This window comes from Mobula birostris, chromosome 9, assembly GCF_030028105.1.
Source record: "Mobula birostris isolate sMobBir1 chromosome 9, sMobBir1.hap1, whole genome shotgun sequence".
Taxonomy (NCBI): domain Eukaryota; kingdom Metazoa; phylum Chordata; class Chondrichthyes; order Myliobatiformes; family Myliobatidae; genus Mobula; species Mobula birostris.
Genome location: NC_092378.1, coordinates 37,256,031 through 37,262,559, shown reverse-complemented (window position 1 = coordinate 37,262,559; position 6,529 = coordinate 37,256,031). Strand labels below are relative to the sequence as shown.

The 6,529-nt window shown below is 38.9% G+C and overlaps 1 pseudogene; it reads left to right on the top strand.

Moving 5' to 3' along the window:
* Nucleotides 1–863: 863 nt before the first annotated feature.
* On the top strand, nt 864–5,664 carry LOC140203288 (protein FAM200B-like; annotated as a pseudogene).
* Nucleotides 5,665–6,529: the final 865 nt, after the last annotated feature.

Below are 6,529 nucleotides of genomic sequence, written 5' to 3'. Positions count from 1 at the left end.
CAGAAGTAGTTAATATTTCAGGTCTGTAACTTTCCATTTGTATATTGTATAGGAGAGATTAGGATTTCCTCTAAATAGGCATTTCTAATTTTCTAATTTTAGAACTGATAGTAACACAATTGAAATCATGCTGGGGGAATATTTCAGGTTTACTTGGATATGTGGTGTGCTTGATTGTGTGTCTAAATAAGTAGTTCCCAAAGTGGGCAATATCACTCCCCCTGGGGCTGGTGAGAGTATCCAAGGGGATGGAAAACATGAAAGGAGCACAGGCGTGGGGAGGGGGTGCACTCAATAACAAGAGGCAGATGAAGGATTACAGGCTTAATTTAGGAAATGAATTACTTCTTATAAGTATTTGATCGTATGTGCCTCATAATTGATTACAACAATTACGTCATCACCTCATCACTTGCTAATCCACCATTCTCTTAAACTTTGCTCAAAGTGCATTATAGTTGTTGAAAATTTATGTGACACTTCCGTAACTGGCATATGATGAGAAATCTGAACTGAATAGATCATATTACTTCCGGGCCCAGCCCGCACATTATTGCCATTCACTACTGCAGTGCAGTGTCAACTAATGCAATTCCTATACTCTAAACATTCAGTGACGCAGTTTCCGTGAATTAAGGTATGGCATTCAATGAGGTAAAGTTCAGGATCTACCCTTTCAAATGGTCTTGATTGTATTTCTCTCACCTATGGCCTAACAGAAACATTGCGGTCACACGTTTTGTACCTACAGGTAGAGAGTCACGTTTTGCCTGAACTATTATGATGTCATAACTTTATTGGTTGTTATTGAGGCTGAAGTTAAATAGTAGGCGATTGACCATGGTCATCAATCCATAATGAAAATGGCAGAAGCAGACCAAATGAAAAAGTGTAGACAGTATAGTGTGGAGTATCTGAAATGTGGATTTATACCAGCACCATGCAATCAACAACAGCCAATCTGTCTGTTGTGTGAAAAAGTTTTATCAAATGAGGCAATGAAACTGTCCAGGCTTCTTGAACATTTCTTTGCTTAATGACTCTGATAAAGCAAAGAAGAACTTGGCTTATTTTCAGTTATTTCGTGAAAACTTATAGAAACGAAAAACACTTCAGAACATATTTGCCAGCACCTCACAACCAAACAGTGATGGTTTGCATGCTTCATACAATACTTCATTGCTCATTGCTAAATCTGGAAAACCCCATACAATTGGTGAACAACTGATTCTGCCAGCAGTACGGGAGATTCTGAGTACAATTTTACATAAGTCCAAATAATCAAAGCAACATATATAGGACAACAGAATTTGCTCTGCAGTTATATGAATCAACTTTGCCAGGCAACAAATCTTTGCTTTTTGGTTATGTTTGCTTCTTAAAAGGCAAAAGCATGGTTCAAGAGCTGTTATTTGCAAGGGGACTAGAAACAGATATGAAAGGGAAATCAATATTTTACGTTGCTGAGCAATTTTTTAAAGAGAAAGACATTTCCCTCACCAACATTTTTGCTTGTGCAACAGATGGGACACCATCAATGACAGGATGCCACCATAGGGGGTTATTACTTCCTTGATAAAAGTTGTATCTAACATATTTACCATTCGCTGTATAATCCACAGACAACCTTTTGTCACACAAAAAAAAAACTAAGAAATTGCCTGCACAAGTCATTAAATACTGTTATCACAGCAGTAAATAAAATCAAGTTCTACGCTCTCAATTCTGGACTATTTTGAGAGTTTTGTATTGAGAATGATGAACAGTTTGAATGCTTGCTGTTGTGCTCAGAAGTCAGACGGCTCTCTAAAGGAAACTGCCTGAGTCACTTCTATGCAATTTTTCAAACTGGGATAAAATTCTATGAAAACTCAAATGCTTCGTTCAGTAATCAACTCCAGGATATTAGGCATGACATTGCCTATTTGTCAGAATTATTTGCAAAGTTTAATGAAATCAATCTTCAATTGCAAGGAAATTATGTAGGTCTTATCAAAGTCAAATCAGTCTGCTCTATATTTCTGTCCAAGTTAACCTTATTTGAGGGCAACATAGACCATTGGGACCTTTTCCAATTTCTGAGCCTCTCTGACTTGGAAGAGAAAGGAAAAATACCAGATGATGATCTTCAAACATCGTGTGCCCACCTGGGTGAGCTGCGTAAAGACATGTCAGGTAGATTTCAGGATCTTCTCTCAATCCAGATTCCACATTGGGTAATAATCCATTCCTGAATACTTGAAATGAGGAATTAACGGGAAGGATGGAGGAAGAAATGATCTCGCTACAAAATAACTTAGCTGAAGCCAGGGTTCAGAAAATCACGTCGAGACTTCTGGTTACTGGAAGAAAAATCTCTGAATACTATCCTGCACTATTGAAAAGGGTCAAGTTACTGTTTAGTGCCTTTTGAACACCATATTCAGTGGACCACAGTTTCAGTGCAGTTGCCCAACTTTTTTCAAAGTAACGAAACAGACTGCAAATTACTCAGCATGGGGATCTGAGACCCCTTCAGAGAGAGATTCAGCCTGTTGTTGAGAAGGTGATGTCACTGCGCCAAGCCCATCCATCTCATTGAAAGGTGAAAAAGCAATGAAGTAGTGAATAGCTGGACTACCAATGTAAGCTCTAAAACTGCTGATGAAAATTGTTTTTACTGTAAGTAAATAAAGAAATGATTTTACTTGTAGATTTAAACAGGTTGAATATTTTTGTAATTATTTGTCACGGCTTTGAAATTGCAGTTCCTATTCTCTGTCACTGTGCACCGTAAATCAAAACTCTTTATAGTTTATATGCAGAAAGGGAGAGGGGTGTACTGGGAATGTGGTCTGGGAGTCAAGGGGGCAGTAACCCAAAAAAAGTTTTGGGATCCACTGGTCTAAATTATCTTAACAAATAATTGCTTCATTTCAACACAGAAGAGAGAGATAGAGAGGGAGGGAGGGGGAGGGGAGGGGGAGAGAGGGGGAGCGGGGGAGAGAGAGAGGAGGAGGGGGGAGAGAGAGAGAGAGAGAGAGAGAGAGAGAGAGAGAGAGAGAGAGAGAGAGAGAGAGAGACACTTCGGCCTCTCACTGAGCTGTCCGTGGTCCTGAATTGGCATGCTTTTGTGGAATCCTGGAAAACTCTAATCAGCTATCAAAGTATAGCAATCCAGCTATCAAATATATGAGTTTAGATCCACAAAATCACCACAATGATTTCTTTTTCATTTATAATTCAGTTACAACTTCAGCTTTGTTAGCCATTACTTTAATTCTACTTCTGTTTTCCCCTCACAGAGTTTTCATTAAAAGCAGCTATAACTAAGAGGGATTAAAAGCATTACTGCTCTGGTGATGCAAAGGTGATAAATAAACAAGCATTAATTGAGAAAACAGGATTGCTGAACCATATTGACTCAATGATATTAATTCATCCTACTCTCCCCTGAATCCTTTTCTATAACCCTAAACATTAATTATATGTTTATATAATTAGCATATATAAGCTATATTATATTAACATATATTAACATATAATTAATAAAAAATATTTCGCTTGTAATTACAATTTGTGATGATACAGTGATCTTTTAAAAATCTAATGCTTGTGTGACGTCTCTTTGTTGAGGTAGTTCTACAGATAGTAGACCTTTGCACACTTAGCCAAATGACCATTTCTCCCTTGTGAACCAAAAATAACTTTCAGCTCTATATATCCATGAGGGCATCATATAGAAACTTAACTCTTGAACAACAAACAGAAAATGGTGCCAAACTTTCAGGTGACATTCAGGAGATATCTGGAGTGTAGTCATTCATGATGCCATTGATGCAGCCTCAACGCATTTATGTCACTCAGCATCACAGAGTTCGCAATCAGGCCAAATCAATGTGTGGCTATTGAGAAGTAAAAGCCATCCTCTCTCCACATGACTCATGTTCATTGAGAAAATCAAGGACAAGCTCTCTGAGCACCAGTCTGTCACCTGCAGTCTCATTTGGCACATTTTCATATCCTCGGGCAATAATGCACTTGCTGTTCTAGAATTATCTTACAAAACAGAGTCTCCACACTCGACATTCTGGCAATATTGGGCTTAGCCCTTGACAGGATTGCTAAACTGAGAATGACGTAGAAGGAGGAAAATTAGAAGCAGCCTGTTTCAATCCATGCTGCATATGATTCAGGGACGGCCAGTCCAATAGCAACCATCAGTCACTCCTCCATGAAAATGAGCTATCAGAGATGCATTTTCCCTACCTCTGTAGTTCATTGCTGACTGTGCTGGTTGTGTAACTGCTACAGAGAAAGGTATGCAGTGTGCTTAGGTGACATAGGTATCTAATTGAAACAGGTAGCAATGTGTTTAAGTTGTGATATTTGGGGATCAGGCTTGAAGTATTTGCAATCCTGAAAATCTAATCTTTGCTAATGGTGAATATGAGAAAGTGGGCGACGGAGATGTGTTAGATTGAGCAGTCTGTGAGGCTAGTGGCTAGTGGGGAATAAATTCACTTGACTATGCATGTCAGGTCATTGTACCTTACCAGACCCTGACCCCCTCTCTTAAGGATTCACTACTAGTATTGAACAGAAAGGCTTTCTCCTCACTCTGTGACTCCTCTTCATCTTCTCTACCCATGCCTTAGAGATACATTCAAAATTCTGGGCGCCAGCTGATCTGTATTCAATTATAGTTTCCAGCTGTCTGCTAGGACCTTTGGAATGGCTTTTGCCACCAGATTCAGCTAACACATTGTGCCTTTAAGAATGTGGAAAAGCTTTGATTAGAATTAGTCACCTTGAACTGTCATTAGGCACTGATGAATATGGACCCAAGGGTGATAGAACATGAAACATAGAACGTAGAAATCTACAACAGATTACAGGCCCTTCAGCCCATAATGTTGTGTCGACCATGTAACCTACTCTAGAAACTACCTAGAATTTCCCTGGTGTATAGCCCTCTACGGACATGGAGGAGCCCAGGGGATAACACAGATTGATTACGTGCTTATAAGGAGAAGGTATACAAATGCTCTGAAATCATGCAAAACATATTCGGGTGTAGACTGCTACAGTGATCACGTACCAATAATCAGCGTGATGTACCTGAGACTCAGAAAGCTTTAAAGACCAAGAGTAGAGCCAAAGCTGAATTTGGGACTTTTGAGGAAAAGCAGTGACATCAAAAATGAATTCCAAATAACAGTGAAGAACAAATTTGAGGCTCTACAAAACATCACCATTATAGAACAGCAATGGGAAAACCTCAGAGACAACATAACACAGGCAGCACAAGAGGTGATTCCCAAACAACAGAAAAAAGCTAAAAAGAAATGGATGACAGAAGAAATTCAGAATCTTATGGAACAAAGAAGAAAGTGTAAGGAAAACGAAAAAGCCTACGTATCCTTACATGCACAGGTAACAACCAAGTGCAAGGAAGCAAAAGAAAACTGGCTTCAGAACAAATGTGAGTTAGTAGAACAATTGCAGAAGACCAACAACAGCAAACGTATGCACGACGAGATCAAAGAGGTCACAAATCAGAAGAAAAGCGGGGCAACAACAGAATGTATAAGAGCAAAAGACGGCTCTACAATTATGGAAAAAGGAAAACTAATGCAAAGTTGGTCAGAATACATCAAAAACCTATACGACGACAAAGACTGAAAGGATGCTTTGATTTTGGCAACAACAACGAGGGCCCAGCAATACTGAAAGAAGAAGTGGAACATGCTATGAAGAAAATGCGAAAGGGTAAATCATCAGGACCATATAACATTCCGGTTGAACTATATGAAGCACTTGAAGATTTTGGTGTAGAGAAATTAACAATCTTATTGAATAGAATATACAACAGTGGCAAAGTTCCAGAAGATCTTTTAAAGACAGTATTCATTGCACTGCCAAAGAAACCAGGTGCAACAACACAGAACAATTAGTTTAATGAGCCACCTCAGAAAATTTCTACTTAGAATCATCATGCTCAGAATAAGAAACAAAATTCAACCAGAGATCAGTGAAGAACAGTGCAGCTTTGTCGAAGGCAAGGGAACATCAAATGCCACTTATATTCTCAGGAATATTATCAAAAGGTCAATAGAAGTGCAACAAGACCTATACTTCTGTTTCATTGACTACACAAAAGCCTTTGACACAGTGAAACACCAAGTCATCATGAAAATGCTTAAAGATATTAACATCGACAGAAAAGATCTAAGAATAATCAGCAATCTCTACTGGCAACAAAGTGCAGCCATACGGATAGACAACGAGAATGGTGAATATCAGCCAATAAAGCGAGGAGTCAGACAGGGTTGTGTTCAATCACCAGACCTGTTCTACCTGTACAATGAAAACATCATGAGAACCATACAAGACCTACCTGGAATAAATATAGGAAGATACAATATCAACAACCTCCACTATGCGGCTGATACAGTACTGATCGCAAACAGTGAAGTAAATTTACAGAAACTAGTATCTACCATCAACACAGAGAGTGAAAGACCTGGCCTAACCTTAAACAAAAAGA